Genomic DNA, 16,685 nt, shown 5'->3' with positions numbered 1-16,685 from the left:
ACTGTGTGGCTGGTGAGGTCCCTACCTCTCTCTACCAGAGAAAGAAAACTTCAACCAGGCACCCCATTGTTTGTTATGTTTCATTCCAAATCAATTTTACTTGGGAATTTTCCACTCGATTAACTCAAAGTAAGATCTTTATTCTTCCTTTCTTTCATTTTCTTTTTTTGTCAGTTTCAGTATGAGAATACAGAAAGATCATAACCCCCATGTGGGTCCTAGACCTTGGCACAGACAGCCAGTCTCTCTGAGTCCCTACTTTCATTATTTTAAAAAATGTCTACTCTATCTTACCTTAAATTATGACGGTGATCAACTTTGAAAACTCTAAAGCAAAAACACATACACTGTACATCCTTAATCAAGTAGTAGATATGCTTCCCAGTTTGTCCTGTACCTAGATGGATGTTATCAAATAATCGTAACAGCATTAGAGGCTCTTGAAGTCTTGAAAGAGAAAAAAGATAACACTTGTTGACTTAAGACAATAAGTCCAATATGATGATACAATGATTGAACACTGTCGTGTTGTATGCTTAAGAGCTTGAGACATGGTGGAGAAACCTAGTAAGATAACTGTTCCCTTTACTAAGATATTTCAAAGGCTTAGGGAAGCATTCACAGAATTTCTGCAGAGTTTGGGATCAGTGTTAGAAAGAGCAATAGCGGATAATGATACCAAACAGGCACTGAAACTCATTATGGCATATGAGAATACTAACACAGAATGTAAGGGGACAATTAGGCCCTTCAAGGAAAGAGGAGCTCTATCAGATAAACAGTTAATATTAGCTTTCCCAAACACCAAAGTAATATTGTAAGGCAAGCTAAGGCCATAGGTCCCAGATATCATAACACTCTATGCTTTAATTGTGACAAAATTGGTCATGTAAAAAAAACAACAACTGTAAGGTTAAAAGTTCAAGACCTCAAAATAACAAATGCACTCAATTTAAAGTAAATGGTACTTGTAGGACAGAACAAGGAGCATCTGATCATAATGGCCTAGACTTTCAGGATACTGTAACATATGTGAAAAAAACATTGGGCTAAAGATTGTCAATCTAAAAATGATGTACAAGGTAGTGTCTTACCAGTGGGAAATGACAAGAAGGGCCCATTGACTCAGGGCCCCACCAACAGTACCAGCTGGATTTCCCTGACCAGTCCAAAAATAACAGAATTACAAAAAAAAATGGGAATTAAGGTATTACTGATCTAATACGTGCTACTAAAGACAGCACAGCCTTGGATCTGGCCTCAAATATATCTATTACATTATCTCCACAGATTAAATGTTACAAATTAAATACTGGTGTTTATGGCCCTTTGCCTCCAGGGACAGTAAAAATAATTCTGGGAAAAGTAGATTAACTTCTCAAGGTCTTATACATCCTGATATTATAGATGAGGATTGTAAAGAGGAAATAAAAATCACGACATGTGTAAAAAGGAAGATACAAATTAATGCAGGGGATAGAATTGCTCAACTATTACTGTTTCTTTATGTTAAGGGCAAAGCTGCTCCGGTAAAACAAACAGGTGCATTCAGAAGTACAGAAAAACTTGTGTTCTGACAAACAATAGTTAATGATCAGAGACCTAAATTAATAATACAAGTGAATGGTGTTAAATTACAAGGTCTCATTAATACCGATATCACAATTATTTCAAATAAGTATTGGAATCCAAATTGGCCACTTCAGAAAGTTAGTACAGAAATTGTAGGAATTGGTAAATTATCCTAAATCCAACAAAGTGTATGATGGTTTAAGTGTGTGGGATCAGAAGGGCAGACAGGGAAGCTGAGACCCTATGTGGCTGACATACCCATAAATCTATGGGGAAGGGATCTCCTACAACAATGGGGTACTCAGTTTAATATTCCTGTGATTTCAGAGACAAACAATGATGAAGCTAGGGGTGAAATGCCCCATGCTTCTGGGGGAGATATTACAATAAATAATCAGGAGCAACTGCAAGTTATGCCCATTGTCCCGCCCCACTCCACAGACCAGGTGGTCAGAACACCAACATGTGGAGGCTGAAGAGGCTGTAACAAAAGGGTCTTTTTAAAAAACGTTCCCATAGAGGAACCCCCCAAGGTCACACAGTCACCATCAGATTTTCCAGTTGCTGTAAAACATGTGCCTGCTCAAAATGGTGCTGAGGGGTTATGATGAAATGGCATGGAGTCCAATAGATATGCTAGATTTAAAACATTTTAAGGAATCTGTCATCAGGTATGGATTACATTCCACTTTCGTTAAACCAATGCTGAGTAACTGGCCCACACAACATAGACTTGTTCCCCAAGATTGGGAAAGTTTGGGTTCGGCAGTATTAGAAGCTGCACAACCACTACAGTGGTTACCAGGGTGGCGACAGGAGACAGAGAGAATAGAACAAAAAAATAAGAAAAGGGACATAAATATTAGTAAGGAGCAATTGCTTGGTGAAGGATGATGTGCTGACTTAGGACAACAAGTCCAATATGATGACACAGTGATTGAACAATGTCATGCTACAGCCTTAAGGGCTTGGGACATGGTGGAGGAACCTGGTAAGACAACTGTTCCCTTTCCTGAGATATTTCAGGGGCCTGAGGAAGCATTCACAGAGTTTTTGCAGAGATTGGGATCAGCGCTAGATAGAGCAATAGCAGACGCTGACACCAAAGAGACACTGAAACTCATTATGGCATATGAGAATGCTAACACGGAATGTAAGAGGGCAATTAGATCCTTAAAGGAAAGAGGTGCTCCATTAGATGAACGGGCAAGAGAAACAGTTAATATTAGCTTTCTTGAACACCAAAATAATATTGTAGGACAAGCTATGGCCAGAGGTCCCAGATATCATAAACACTGTATAAGATGAACACTTGATATAGACTATCTGCTCATGCTGAATGAATTTGATGTGTTATGCAGTAGGTTTCCACATACGCTTCTGTGTAGCTGCCCCAATATGGAATGACTTCAAACAGCAGCTGCATAGAAATCAAAGGCCTCAGATGTGTAGTCTCATGGGATCAATACATTCCCTTGTGCTTTTCAATTATGATCACATATGTAGATACGCAGAGTTACTTAGAGAACTCACTATGAATACAAAAAGCTTGGGAACAGACTGCACTTCGGAACTGAAAAATCCAATAGTGTGCTAATTCTCAAGAGAGTAATTACCCAGCCTACCCTACTGATTAAATACTGTTTATTCAAAGGAGGATATAAAGCATTTAGGGGGAAATAAGTGATTTTAAAGCACTTTAGAGTTCCAAAGCAGTTGCTAAGGAGTGAAGGGAGTCACCCTTTCTGTCCAATTTATCAAACTAACTCCCTGCTTTATGCCTTATTTAATTTTTATCTATTTTCCTTTGTTTGTTTGTTTGTTTAATACTAGTGACTATAGTTGTCCCAAGTGATAAACATTGGGGAAATGCCTTGCTGAGTGGTACTTAAAGATGAGTTTCAAGAAAGAAAGGGCTAAGAGTTCAGCAATTGCAAAGGGCAGATTGACCTTTCACAGATACAATAGATCTTTCTGCACCTGGGTTTCCGCACTGAAGGAAGAGAAGTGAATAGAATAGGCTTTCATTGTCCTTCTAGCTCCAGTACCCTCAGTATCCAGGATTGCTCCAGCACTGGCTGTATTTGGGGGGAAATGTAGCAGTGGGGGTTACTCGAGCAGCAGGGTCTGGGTATTAGATGAGTCTGTTCATCATTTGCAAGATGTTTCCCTACGCACGTGGAATTCTTGGCAGAGGCTACATTTGGATGTGCTCTGTCCACATTTTGCCCTTCTTTTGGTCTGTAGCAGCTCTTTTCTCTGCCCCATTGGCTCAGCTGCAGCCTGGGAGCCCGTGGCCAGCATTCCCAGCAGAGAATTGTGTAGCGCAGCTGCAGGCAGACAGGATGATGGAAACCCTGGATCCCCCAGGACCGCCTCTCTGGGTTTTCTCCATTGCACAGGAACACAGAAAGGCTCAGCTGAGCAGCATGTGGTAAAGTACTGCATGCATATGAAATAAAAGGTTACTATTACCAGCTTACCACCCAAAATTATGAGGCATTTCCCTGGAAGGATTTCCTTAATTTTGGTGAAGAACAGTAGCTCAAATACTCTGTCCTGATTAGATATTTGTTGAGTTATATATGAAGCATGCTGTTAAGCAAAATAACACAATATTAAAAACACACATAATTAGTCATATGTAGAATCTTAAAGAAGGCACCCATGTAGGAAAATTAAGATTGCTAAAGGTAGGGAAAAGAATTGGAGAAAGATTGGCCAACAGAACAAAGCCACAGTTGGGAACATGTGCTACTGTTCTATTGTACAGTATGGGGAATATACTGCAAATAGCCAAAAGGGAGACTTTTTAATGCCCTAGTTAAAAATGACTGATAACTCTGCAGGGATACACTAATTTCACTGAATTAATCATTAATTACATGCACATGCAGCAAATCATCCCAACATAACCCATAACTTTGACCAATTGCTATATGTCATCAGGATAGTTTTAAAAATTGAAATCAGACACCTTCTGGATTCATGTCTTACCAATTGAAAAGATTGGGTCCCCAAGATGAGTAAGTAAGAGCAATGAATGAAACAGGCTAAGACTTTTCCAGAGTGTGTTTGAAGGCTAAGGCAGTAGGTTGCCCGGCAGTGGGCTTTGCTTTGTTGGAGGAGTTACACAAACCATGAGCAGGAATTGAATTATCAAATAACACCAAAGGCATTCTAAGGCTCTTTGAGGTAAATCACAGTGGGAAATTATCATTAAGCAATAACTCCTAAGACTAAGGAAAAACAGTGCAGCTGGAACTCAGAGAGAAAAGGAAAAATATCAAGGAATCTATGGGTTTCAACCTGAGAAAATAGAGGATTTTTTCCAGGACTGTTATAATACTTAAAAATATGTTTATTTTTAATTTATTCATTTAATTTATTCAGAATGGGGAATCCTTCCTCTTCTACCATCTGACCCCAAGTCAGATCAAGTCTCATCTGGACTGCCTGCATCCTCTTCCTCTATGGCTGGGCAAGAGTGTCCTGCCAGGGAGAAGTGATTGAAAGACCAATCTCCTCGGAATGCCCTCAATTGTGAACAAAACAGTTGTCACTATACTTCCCAGTAATGGAGAGCTAACAGCTGTGGAAGTGGCATAATAATGTTTGTTTTACATTATTTTCTTTCTTAATGTAAACATTAGTGCTGATGGAGACATGAATAAGTAAGCTGACGCTGGCTGGTGAGTAGGAGGCTACTGGAGTTGTGGTTTAGACTCAAATGCAAATGAAGGGAAACAGTACCCTTGAAGCTTGTGGTTCCCAAATCAGTGGCCTTCACGAGTGAATCAGAGACATTTACCAAGGAAGGAACTAGGAGGTGCAAGCAAGTTTGGGAAGTAAATAAGCAGGGGATAAATTGGACACACTGTTGAGGGACCTTTCGCTCTCAGATTGGTGAAATGGCTAAGCAGCCAGAACTTAGCAAACACTAAGCAGGCTGAGGCCGAACGGGGAAATCTTAGCTAAAGCTTTTCTTGACATAAGCTAGGGTAAAAATGTACAGCAGGAAATGGATGGAAGGACTGTGTGAAATACCAGTAAAATATGAGTATGAAATATGAAAAATCTACCATACAACAGATATTATCTGGAGAAGTTTATTATATGAGAATTGGTAGAGAAGGAAGAGGGGGCACCCCAGAAAGAGAGAAACGGAGAGAGGTAAGAGGTAGGTGGGTTTGTCCTTTTCTATAATCCCAGGTAAGGCCACGCCCAGTGCAGGTAGGCAATGACATCACAGGTTGGCAAACTGGGGCAGAATCCTAACACTGTGACTATCTGAAGGCGGAGAATGTGATGCCAACGATGTTGGAGGAATGAAAGACATACTGTCATGGAACCTAACCCCATACTCTCAGAAGCTTTGGGGGAAAAAATGAAGAGATCAAGCTTAAGAAAGAATGGAACCTCAACACTACCATCAAATTTTCAAGAAATAAGTTTTGATTGTAGCAACTTGAAGTTTCTGCGAGGAAACTGAATATTTTTGTTCTCATTTATGAATTTGAGCCACTTGGATTTTCAAACACAACTGAGATATATATTACATATAAAGGAACAAAAATATCACACTCACATAAAACTGAAGGCTTCTGTGAAATGGTATCTGGTGGTGCAGGCATCTAATCCCAGATGGCCAGAAGGCAGAAGCAGAAGAATAAGTTCCAGGCCTGCCTGACTACAGGGTGAGTTCAAGGAAAACGTCTGCCACTTAGTGAAACCCTGTATCAAGCTGAAAATAACGAAAACCAAATCAGGGCTGAGGGAAGTGGGAGAAGGGGCTCAGTGGCAGACCACTTGTTATGTCTGGGGCCCTAGGTGCTGATTGCAAGGGACTGCTGTGAGAGCGGTGCTAAAGAACTCATGGGAGTGGCCAACCATGACTTGTTCATCTCACCTCATGAGAGGGACCCCACACCTAATCCTGCTTGGATGGCCAGGAACCAGAGGCAGGGCCACCCAGAGAGCAAGGACAAAACCAAATATTTCTGGCAAAAAAAAAGTCAAAAAAAATGATCCCTAATGATATTCGGCTATATTCATAGATTGGTGCCTTGCTCAATAGTCATCAGAGAGGCCTCATCCAGCAACCAAAGGGAACAAATACATTCTCAGTTTTGTGTCCCTTATAAGAATAAGCAGAAGACTGAGATTCCTTGGATTTGTCAAGCCCTAAATCGAAGATACACACACACATTCACAACACACACACACACACACACACACACACACACACACACACACACATACACATACACTATTTATATAGTTTGGGTGATATAATAGAAGAATTCTTACCTAAGACCTTAAAATCATCATTTAAAAATGACTTTTAAACAAATGGTTAGATTTATTAAAAAGGAATACTATGTATGATATAATTTCAGAAGATTATGAACATTATTTGGAGCCATGACTCAGAAATATAGTGAAAAATTAGGTGTGGTTTCTCTTAAAAGACTATTAGCTTTATTGCATACATATATCAATATAATACATAAGTTACCTCCTGTTTTTTAATATGTATATAATATCATTTGTGTCATAGAATTTTTAAAATATCTTAATTACAGTACTTATATAATTTACTTAAATAGCTATTGTAAATAAAACATAGAAATTGACATGAATTCTTGCTACTTATAGCAACTTCTCTTTTATATTGTCCCTTTATAGACATTCAAGCACTGGGAAGGGAACAGAAAGCCTTAACTAGTTACCACCCTCATTATAAACTTAAAATCAAAACAATGACTATGACCTACCTAGTTGATAATGAAAGACTCTGAAAAACACATCTATGTGATATATGTTTGTAACCATTAAGGAAAGAAGACAAGCAGCCACTGGCGAGCTCCCCACTACACACTCGGACCCCCAGACATGACTGCTGTCTCAGCTCAATGTAACTGTCAGCTCAGAGCATTGATACGTAAGCCTGTGTCCTGGGCATGTCTTAGTTTGAAATAGCACTGAGGGTGTCAGCACCCAAGAGAAAGGCTTTTATAGGTGCAAAGTTATTTGGTAGAGTGAAACCTGGAAAGAACTATAGCTACCAAAAGGAGGATGCGAAGTGTGGTTAGTACCTGCTATGGCTAGCTGACTCCACCTTTCTGTCTCTCTATCTACTGTCTACTTCCTGGGGTAAGAAAAAATGACAGATTGCCCATTGGTTTAGTCTCATCATTATTCAGAGAGTCAACAGTGATGATGTGCTTGAACTTACTCAGCACCCTAAGAGTCCCATGGAGTCTATGAGTGTGGAGCTCCAAAGCAAAAGTGAAGCACAGCTGAATTAAGTCCCTGAAGCCTACATATATAAAGTTCAGCATTCCTGCCTGGTTCTGAAAGTCCAAGGTACAAGAAGGTCCTTCTAACATGATGTGACACACCATAGAATGTTCTGAGACTTATCTGGTGCTAAGAGATGTTTTCATACCAGCATGGAGAAGTCTATATTGCTAACATATGAATCAATTTTAAGCTTTTCAAAATGTCTTCCTCGCTCTTTCTGAAACTCTGTAGGCCAGGTACATATTTTCTATCTAGCTGATGCAAAAAAAAAAGTATATTGGACATGCACATGACTTGAAAAATATACTATTACCATTACTGTCAAGGTATTAAGAAAACTCATTAGCAAAGAGACTTGTATTCTCATTGGAAAGATATCATCCCACTGTCAGTTAATGAGACTAGAAACACTAGCAGCCTCAGTGAACAACTCAACATCTAACTGAGACTCCCAAAGGGCCGCCTTTCCTGCCATCGAGTAAGGAATGTGCTAGACTAGTGTTACGTAAGATATACTTAACATGGCCTAAAATGATCATTAATAAAACTTCCCAGCAAATGAATAAATAAAATCTCAGCATTCTAAAAAGTTAGCATGAGTTGGAGGTTTTGCAATATAATCCAAACATTTCATAGAGTCATAAAATTGACTATAGTCTATCAGACCTTAAAACAGCCATGCTAGAAGATTTGAAGGAGTAAAGCACAAAAGGGTGACAGATGGGAACTCTGCATACACAATCATAGAGAAAGGAGCATATGAGCATACAGTATCTGAGTTGACATTCTTACATGATGAACAGGACAGTGTAGTTAAGACAAGAAAAACTACTGAAGTTTGAGGAAGAATAACAAAAACTGAAACAACACAAGTCATCTGAAAAATAGAAGAAGAAAGAATATTCCTAAGCCATTCTGAGAGGAGCACTACCTGACACCAAAGGCAGGCAAACACATTCTGAAGAAAAACCCACACGTAGACCAATATTCTTCATATAGATATAAAATAAATTAACTGCTAACAAACAAGGCCAAAGAGAAATCACTTTATGAGTGAAAAAGTATTTCTGCATGTGAGAATCAGCCAATATCATGTGCCACATTACAGAATAAATGTGTGCTGTCAGAAGAGGAAGAAGAAGAAAGAAGAAGAAGAGAGGAGGAGGAGGAGGAGGAGGAGGAGGAGGAGGAGGAGAGAAGAAGAAGAAGAAGAAGAAGAAGAAGAAGAAGAAGAAGAAGAAGAAGAAGAAGAAGAAGAAGAAGAAGCTGTTCTTCTGACCCATAAAGTCTCTGTAATAACATCATCCTATTCAGACCCCAGGATGTCCAGCACAAGAAGTAAAGTTGTGAAGATAAAAAATAATTCCTCTATGATAGTAAAAAGTGACTTCCTCTGTGTGGTGAAAGACCTTCATAAAAATCCTACAGCTAATACCATATAATGGGAGAGGCTAGATGCTGTTTCCCCTAGGAAATGAAAAATGATTCAGGCCTTTCTCCCTGAAATATGTGAGATAATGCAGAGGTTGTTCCCCTGAGATGATGGGCTTTTCCAATATTATTTAACAGGCCAAAATACAAACAACCCTCTGAATAGTGAAGGAAATGGCAATATTATCCATACTTGCATATTTGTTCATGACTAGAACAGCCTTTAGAGCATAAAAAGGAAACTACTAGAATTAAAAAGCGAATTCAGCAAAGTAGCAGGACACACAATTCACGGGTGGGAATTGATTGTACTTTTGTGCATTTGGAAGGAAGAATCTGAAAAAAAAAAAAAGAAAGAAAAGAGCTTTAAAGAAGTTGTATTTACTACAGAAGCCAAATAAAAAAGTAATTATGAATAAATTTAACCAAAAAAAGTGGACAATTCCAAAACATTGCTTATGGAAACTTAAAAATGCCTAAATGAGCCAGGTGAGATGTTGCAGACCTGGACTCACAGCACTTGGGGAGGTAGAGGCAGGTGGATCTCTGTGAGTTTGAGGCCAGCCTGCTCTACAAAGTGAGTCCAGCACAACCAAAGCTACAAAGAAAAACCCTGTCTCCAGGGGAAAAAAATGCCTAAATGACTGTAAGATATCTATTGGAAAGCAATCTTGCTAAGATCCCAGTCAGCTAGAGCCAAAGTGCCAGCGGTCACTTAAAGAAACACATTCCCAGGAAATAGCAAAGGTAATTCATAGAAAGGCGCAATTTTCAAATTCCTAAATTTATCTTGCTATTCCTGGTCCTTATCTTGCCTGGTAGTCTGCTATGGTAGTTTGAATGCTAAATGTCCCTCATAGGCTCATGTATTTGCGCATGTTGTCTCCAGTTGATGATACTGTTTGGGAAGTTGATGGAAGCTTTACCATGTGGAGCCTTCCTGGAGAAATTATATCCCTGCAGATCAGCTTGAGAGTTTTACAATCCCACTTTTGTTATCTTTCTCTCCTACCTGTGTGCAGATGGAACACAACCACCCTCTTCTGGTCTTGTCACCATGCCTTCCCTGACACCTGCCATGCCATCATGGCCATGATAGACTATCATCCCCTGAAAGTGAAAGCAAAAATAAACCCTTAATAAACCTTTCCTCTCCTAAATTGTTTTTTGGTCATGGTATTTTATCACTGCAGCAGAAAAGTATAGCCATCCCACTCTGCTTTCATGGCTCATGTATCCCTTTATCCCTTCCTTAAGCTTCCTTTTTCTCTTTCTATGATCCCACTACAGTTTCATGAACTGTACACATACCCCTCCACATATATACACAAGAATAGAAATTAAAATCTGTGATCTTCTCATGAGAGAAAGCATGTGGTCCTTGTCTTCTGAGTCTGGGTTACTTGCTTAATATGATAGTTTCTGATCCCATTTTCCTACAGATGGATAAAACTACAGTGTGCATATATAGAACTGTATGATATTAAGCTGTCCTTTTAAATTTATGTGAGTGTCCCCTCCATATATACTTGAAAAACAAGTTAATTTTATGAAAAAGTATACCCTTGCTTTAATAGGAACAAATTTCACCCAGAATTAATACAATTATGGCTTCAGTTTTTTCCAGTTTTTTACTTTTCAGCCAATATAGTCTTTATTAGTTAGTTACAGCTTATAGCTCTAGTTTTCTTCAGCCATAATTTTACATAAAAGTAAAATCATGTATCCTATTAGAATTTGTTCATACCATGTTCATTTACCAGTTCATTTGCACATGCAATTCACGATACATTCCATAAAATATACAAAAGGCTGACCTCTGAGTGTGTTGTGCACAGCCTTTAAATATCAGGATAAAATGTATATGTTCTTGATATAGTAAATGTTTATTATTAAGTGTTACCTTTTAAAATACAGATTGAACTTTACAAGGAATATGCAACTATCACCAAGTTTGAAAGTATGTGTGGGCATGTGGGTGCTTGTTAAAATCTAAAAAGGCACACAATACTGCTTTAGAAATTAACTATATCAGCCTTTATTTTCCTCATTATAACTTTGTTGTTTATTAATTAATAGTGTTGTTATTTTAACCCAAAATACCTAATTATTTTGTTTTGACACTTGCTCTTAGGCAGTAGTGTAAGGGAGTCTTCTTGGTTTTTTAAGTAAGAATAGTTCAAACGGTTATTTTAAGCCTTCAGTGAGGTGCTAACAGTTTCATGTCATATGTGCGTATGCAGAATCAATTGTGTGGAAGTTTTGAGACACAGCCCCAGACTATTCGATGTACCTGCTGTTCTAACAGTGGCAAAATAGGAATCAAGACAGAAATAATAGAAAACGTCACAGAAATGGTGCTGTTTGGTCACCCTCTCCTAACAAACTATATTGCATGTTTGGGTCGAATAGAGCCAAATGCTTTTGCCCCTCCCCACCCTACCGTCAACAAACAGAAAATTACTAGAAAGAGCAGAGCTGTAAGGCAGCCTCACAGAGCCCTGCACTGCCAGGTGCTCTCACAGCAGTGAGTCCTGCTCATAGCCAGCTCAAAAGCAGATGGGTCGCGCGCGTAGTGCTGCTGCTGTCCAGGCTCAGTTCCCCTCTGTCTTTCTCATCCAGCTTACAGAAGGAATGGAGACAGATGTATTCTGTATTCCCTTCAAGCCCCCCTCAGAAACGTGCTCCACGATGCAGTCCATTCCTTTCAAATAGGATGACTTTCCATTGTGTTGTTTTCTTCCCTGTAGACAATCTTTGGATCCTCATTGCCTGGTGAAGGCAGATATTTAGGTTCTTGGGTAAAGCTGAACTCCATTTCCCAGAATCCCTTGACTCTTAGATTTAGCGGTGGGGGTTGCATATGCCCCCTATAGAGAAGCACAAGCAGAAAGGCAGACTCCACAAATCATTGGCTTTAACGTGCTTTGGCTCTCCAACTTCCCAGCATGGCATTGCAGATTCTGGGGTAATGGCCTGTGCTTTTTCCATAAGTGCTTTGAAAGAAAAGAAAGAAAGAAAGAAAGAAAGAAAGAAAGAAAGAAAGAAAGAAAGGAAGAAAGAAAGGAAGGAAGGAAGGAAGGAGAGAGAGAGAGAGAACATTTCTATTCCAGTCATTGTGGCAATTGTATAATTTCCAATTCTCTCTACTGCTGACAGAATCTGGTCTCTTTTTTCCTACTTAAAATCATCTCCTGCAAGTGTATTCCATCTTGTTTGGAAGTGCAGCTTTTAATAATTAAATATTCATAATAATTCTAAAATATTAGATGCTCTTCATGAACAGGGGTTCTTAGTAAAGAGCTGGGAAATCAGAAACGTGTTTACTAAATAATTATATACTTACACACAGACACTCATAAATCCACGCATATAGAGATGCACATATGTTGTGTATATAATTTACATTTAGCACCTTGATAATATCGTATGACATCAATGATAATACTTTCATATTTTATTGTATATTTAAGATCCACAACATGATGCTTGGATACACATATGTATAGTGAAATGATTATTACAATCTAGAAAATCAATATATTATATCATAATGCACTGCTTAGTTATATTATTAATGGAAAAAGTACCTCGAGTCTATTCTCTTGCACACTGCCATATGCGTACAGTCATATTACCTGTATTAGTCCTCCTAACTACAACTTACCTTCTGCTTACATCTCCCTGCCCCCACCTCACTCTAACCTAAGTAAGCACTATCCTAAATCTCTTTCTGTGTATTTGAAGATTTTTGTCATTTCATATAACTGAGACTATGAACTGTTTTTTTTTCCTGTGTCTAGCCTATGTCACTTAGCATAGTAACCTACCTGTGTATCCATGTGTTCCCAAAAGGTGGGATCTCCTAGGAATATCAAAAATGGTGAGATAATGAAGTTGTCTGTGGAATAGTCCACATAGCAAGAACAAAAGAAATTGATTAAGAAATGGTCTTTGTCCCTAAACAAGTCATAAGGAAGAGGTTAGGTTTCAAACCTGGGACAAATGACTGAGGTACCTACTTAGCATATCAAAGCAGACCTGGCAGCCAGGTTCTCACTGTATCCATCAGTCTACACCTGTTACAGGGCCCTGTTGGCTGGCATACCCTGTCCCCTACCATGAATTTCTCCATCCCCTCCCCTGCTACCATTCCCTATATAATCAAACTGGTCCTTTTCGTCCTTTCTCCTTTGGGCCTCCGGGTTGTTGCACCTGGTTCCCTACTCTACCCTGTCCCTTCCCTTCCCACCTCTCCTTACACAGCTCAGGGTCATGTCCACGCTGGACTCTCCCAAATGTCTCTGTCCCTGGCTATGTTCTTCCAATGTCTACACTTTCTCCTTCATCATACCTAGGAGAAGTCATGTTCTTTCTTTTCTATTTCTTTTTTCATCCAAAGATACTAAGGGCATTGGCTTATTACACTAGAAAAATAACAATTTTTATCAGGCACACACGTCGAGGGGGAGAATAAATAGTTATGCTTAAACTCTATAACAAAACTACAAAAAGCAGCATCATTATGTCCATTTAACATATAATCAAATAATGGCTTAAATTCATAACCAGCTCAGGGTTAACCAGATAGTAAGTAACGATACCGACGTGTCACCCCCAGCCTATCAAACCCAAAGCAGACAGTGTGTGAGACCTCCACACGGGGAGCAATGTTTAAAGAAGACAGAATGTGGAACGGGTGGAAATTAATTGCTGAGAGAAAGAAAGGAATTCCATAAAGAGGAACTGACTTTTAACTTCAGACTTGAATATTTTCTCATGTTTAAGAATCCAAGTGTTCCAGAGTCCAGAGCCCAAGACTGTTGTCAACCCAGTCCTGTCCTGCACTCACCTGCCTCTTCTTTTTTTCTTTCAACATGACTCACGTGGTGTGTCCTTCGCCAAGTTCTTCTCGGCAGGTGCAAGAAGGCCACCTTCAAGAGGGAGGTAGCACCACCCATTGAGTGGGTCAAGCTGCTGCTACAGGTGCAGGATGCCAGCAAGCAAATCAAGGCAGATAAGCAATACAAGGGCACCATAGACTGCATGGTTCCTATGCCCAAGAGGCAGGGAGTCCTGTCCTTCTGGCATGGTAACCTGACCAATGTCATCAGATACTTTCCCACCCAGACTCCCAACTTTGAATTCAAAGATAAACACAAATATGTCTTTCTAGTTTGTGTGGACAAGGGGGCCCAGTTTTGGTGCTACTTTGCAGGAAATCAGGTAGTACCACATGGGCCAAATACTTGTGTTTTGTGAACCCTCTTGATTTTGCCTGTGCCTATCTAGCAGCAAATGTGGACAAAGCTGGAGCTGAAAGGGAATTCAAAGGCCTTAATGACTGCCAGGTTAAGATCTACAAATCTGATAGACTTAAGAGCCGGAACCAAGGCTTTAATGTGTCAGTACAGGGCATTATCATCTACCACGCTGCCTACTTTGGTATCTATGACACTGAAAAGGGAATGCTTCCGGATCCCAAGAATACTCCCATCTTCATCAGCTCGATGACTGTACAGTCTGTTACTGTTGTTGCTGGCCTGACTTTTGACACATTCACCCTCTTACGATGATGCTGTCAGGACTCAAAGGAACATATATCATGTATACAGGCATGCCTGACTGCTGGAGGAAGATCCCTCTTGATGAAGGAAGCAAGGCTTTTTTGAAGGACACATGGTCCAATGTTCTCAGAGTCATGGGTGGTGCCTTTATGCTTGTCTTGTATGATGAGATCAAGAAGTAAATACAATTATGTCCTAAGTGTTATCCCCAGGAACAGATGTGTCATTAAATCCATTTCCATAATCACAACAGTGACAGAACTCAATTACATTTTTTTATTTCAGTATAATTTGAAGAAATAAAAATGTCTTTAAAATGCACAGAAACCAGAAGAGACAAAAATGATGATGATGATGATGATGGTGATGATGATGATGGTGATGATGATGATGATGATGATGATGATGATGATGATGATGATGGTGGTAAGAATACATGTGGAAGCTAGTGACAGAAGAGGAACGTTCAAAGGAAGTGAAAGTATTTCCTGAATTTACACTATGTCCCTTAAATGTCAAAGAGCCAAGAATAACATGCTTTCTACCCAGCTTGAATTTCATTAATTTTTTATGAGAGGGAAGAATTTTGATATGTACATCAAGTGCTGTTTGACTCCAAAGGGAAATATCATCTGACAGTTTGCCTTTTTTGGTGAACTGCTGTTAGAAACTGTCTTCTGTGGCTTATCTCCTTGAGGCAAGGCCCTTGGAGTTCTTCTTCCACTTGGGGAGATCCAGTGGGAACGATACTCAGAATGACTTATGCCAATCCTTGAGAGATAGAGCCACGATTTCTGCTTATGATCCCTGCTTGTTTATTAAAGGCCAAAAAAAAAGACATGATTGGCCAAGACTTTTATAACAAAGATTCTTTAGTAGATGGACTTTAAGTGTTGATAAAAATATTTAAGGAAGAGGAGGGGCTTGGGAAGGTCAATTACTTCTTCTGAGAACCTAAGTATGCTAATGCAGTAGAGTCAGAGATAGGTCAAAACCAAGAGACGACAGGGCCTGAAGAGATAGGACCTACTGAGATGAGGTCATAAAGGTCAATAGTGAAGGGTTTATTCTTAGGTCAAGAGGTTAACTTAACTTCAGGACAAGCTAGTAAGTAAAAATTTGTCAGGATCTTAAAAGAAATTGAATAGATTCATTCCCACCTTGAACAAGGAAAAATTCGTATTAGATAATGACAAATGATAATTATTTCTTCTTAATGAAAAAGTTGTAATAGAGTAGGACCATATCTTATAATTACATAAAATTGGCTTATAAGATAACTTACTACATATTATGAATATATTGATTCAGATTATAGTAAGATGTAAAATTTATTTTTACTGTTAGAGGCTTCTGCTTGGGTTTTAATTGTTTTTACTTTGAACCGCATGTTTGCCTCCTGCCTTCACACAAACCAAACTGGTTGTGCCTGGCTAGATATAATCATTTGGCTTGCAATACATAGGTGCATTTAATTATGGAATAATCATTTGGATTGTAATACTATACTGCTTAGATATGAACAAAGGTCGATCACTAACTAGAAGGAAACAAGAGAAACTTAATACTGAGATTTTTGGATAATAATTAAAGGTTAATCTGATATTGTATATGTGTAATGCTTCAAAACTTTGTATAAATAAAGACAGCTTGAGCTATTTGGGGCCACTTGCTCAAACTTCAACAAGCGTTCAGAGTTTTCCTTTTTGCCAACTCCACATCTCTGTCCTGGGTTACTGAACTCGCCGGATACAGACTCCAGCAGGTGGGGACTCCAGCAACAATTCTTCACATTGGAGTAGAAATATA

The 16,685-nt window shown here is 39.1% G+C and overlaps 1 pseudogene across 1 annotated transcript; it reads left to right on the top strand.

Moving 5' to 3' along the window:
* Positions 1–2,547: 2,547 nt before the first annotated feature.
* On the top strand, positions 2,548–15,058 carry LOC311580733 (ADP/ATP translocase 2-like; annotated as a pseudogene). Its single transcript has 3 exons — positions 2,548–2,725; positions 3,820–4,006; positions 14,229–15,058. The product of its transcript is annotated as an ADP/ATP translocase 2-like (transcript).
* The last annotated feature ends 1,627 nt before the right edge of the window (positions 15,059–16,685 follow it).

This window comes from Acomys minous (assembly GCF_964271855.1).
Source record: "Acomys minous genome assembly, chromosome: 13".
Lineage (NCBI taxonomy): Eukaryota > Metazoa > Chordata > Mammalia > Rodentia > Muridae > Acomys > Acomys minous.
Note: the sequence above shows the minus strand (reverse complement) of the source record. Positions and strands in the feature narration are given on the sequence as shown.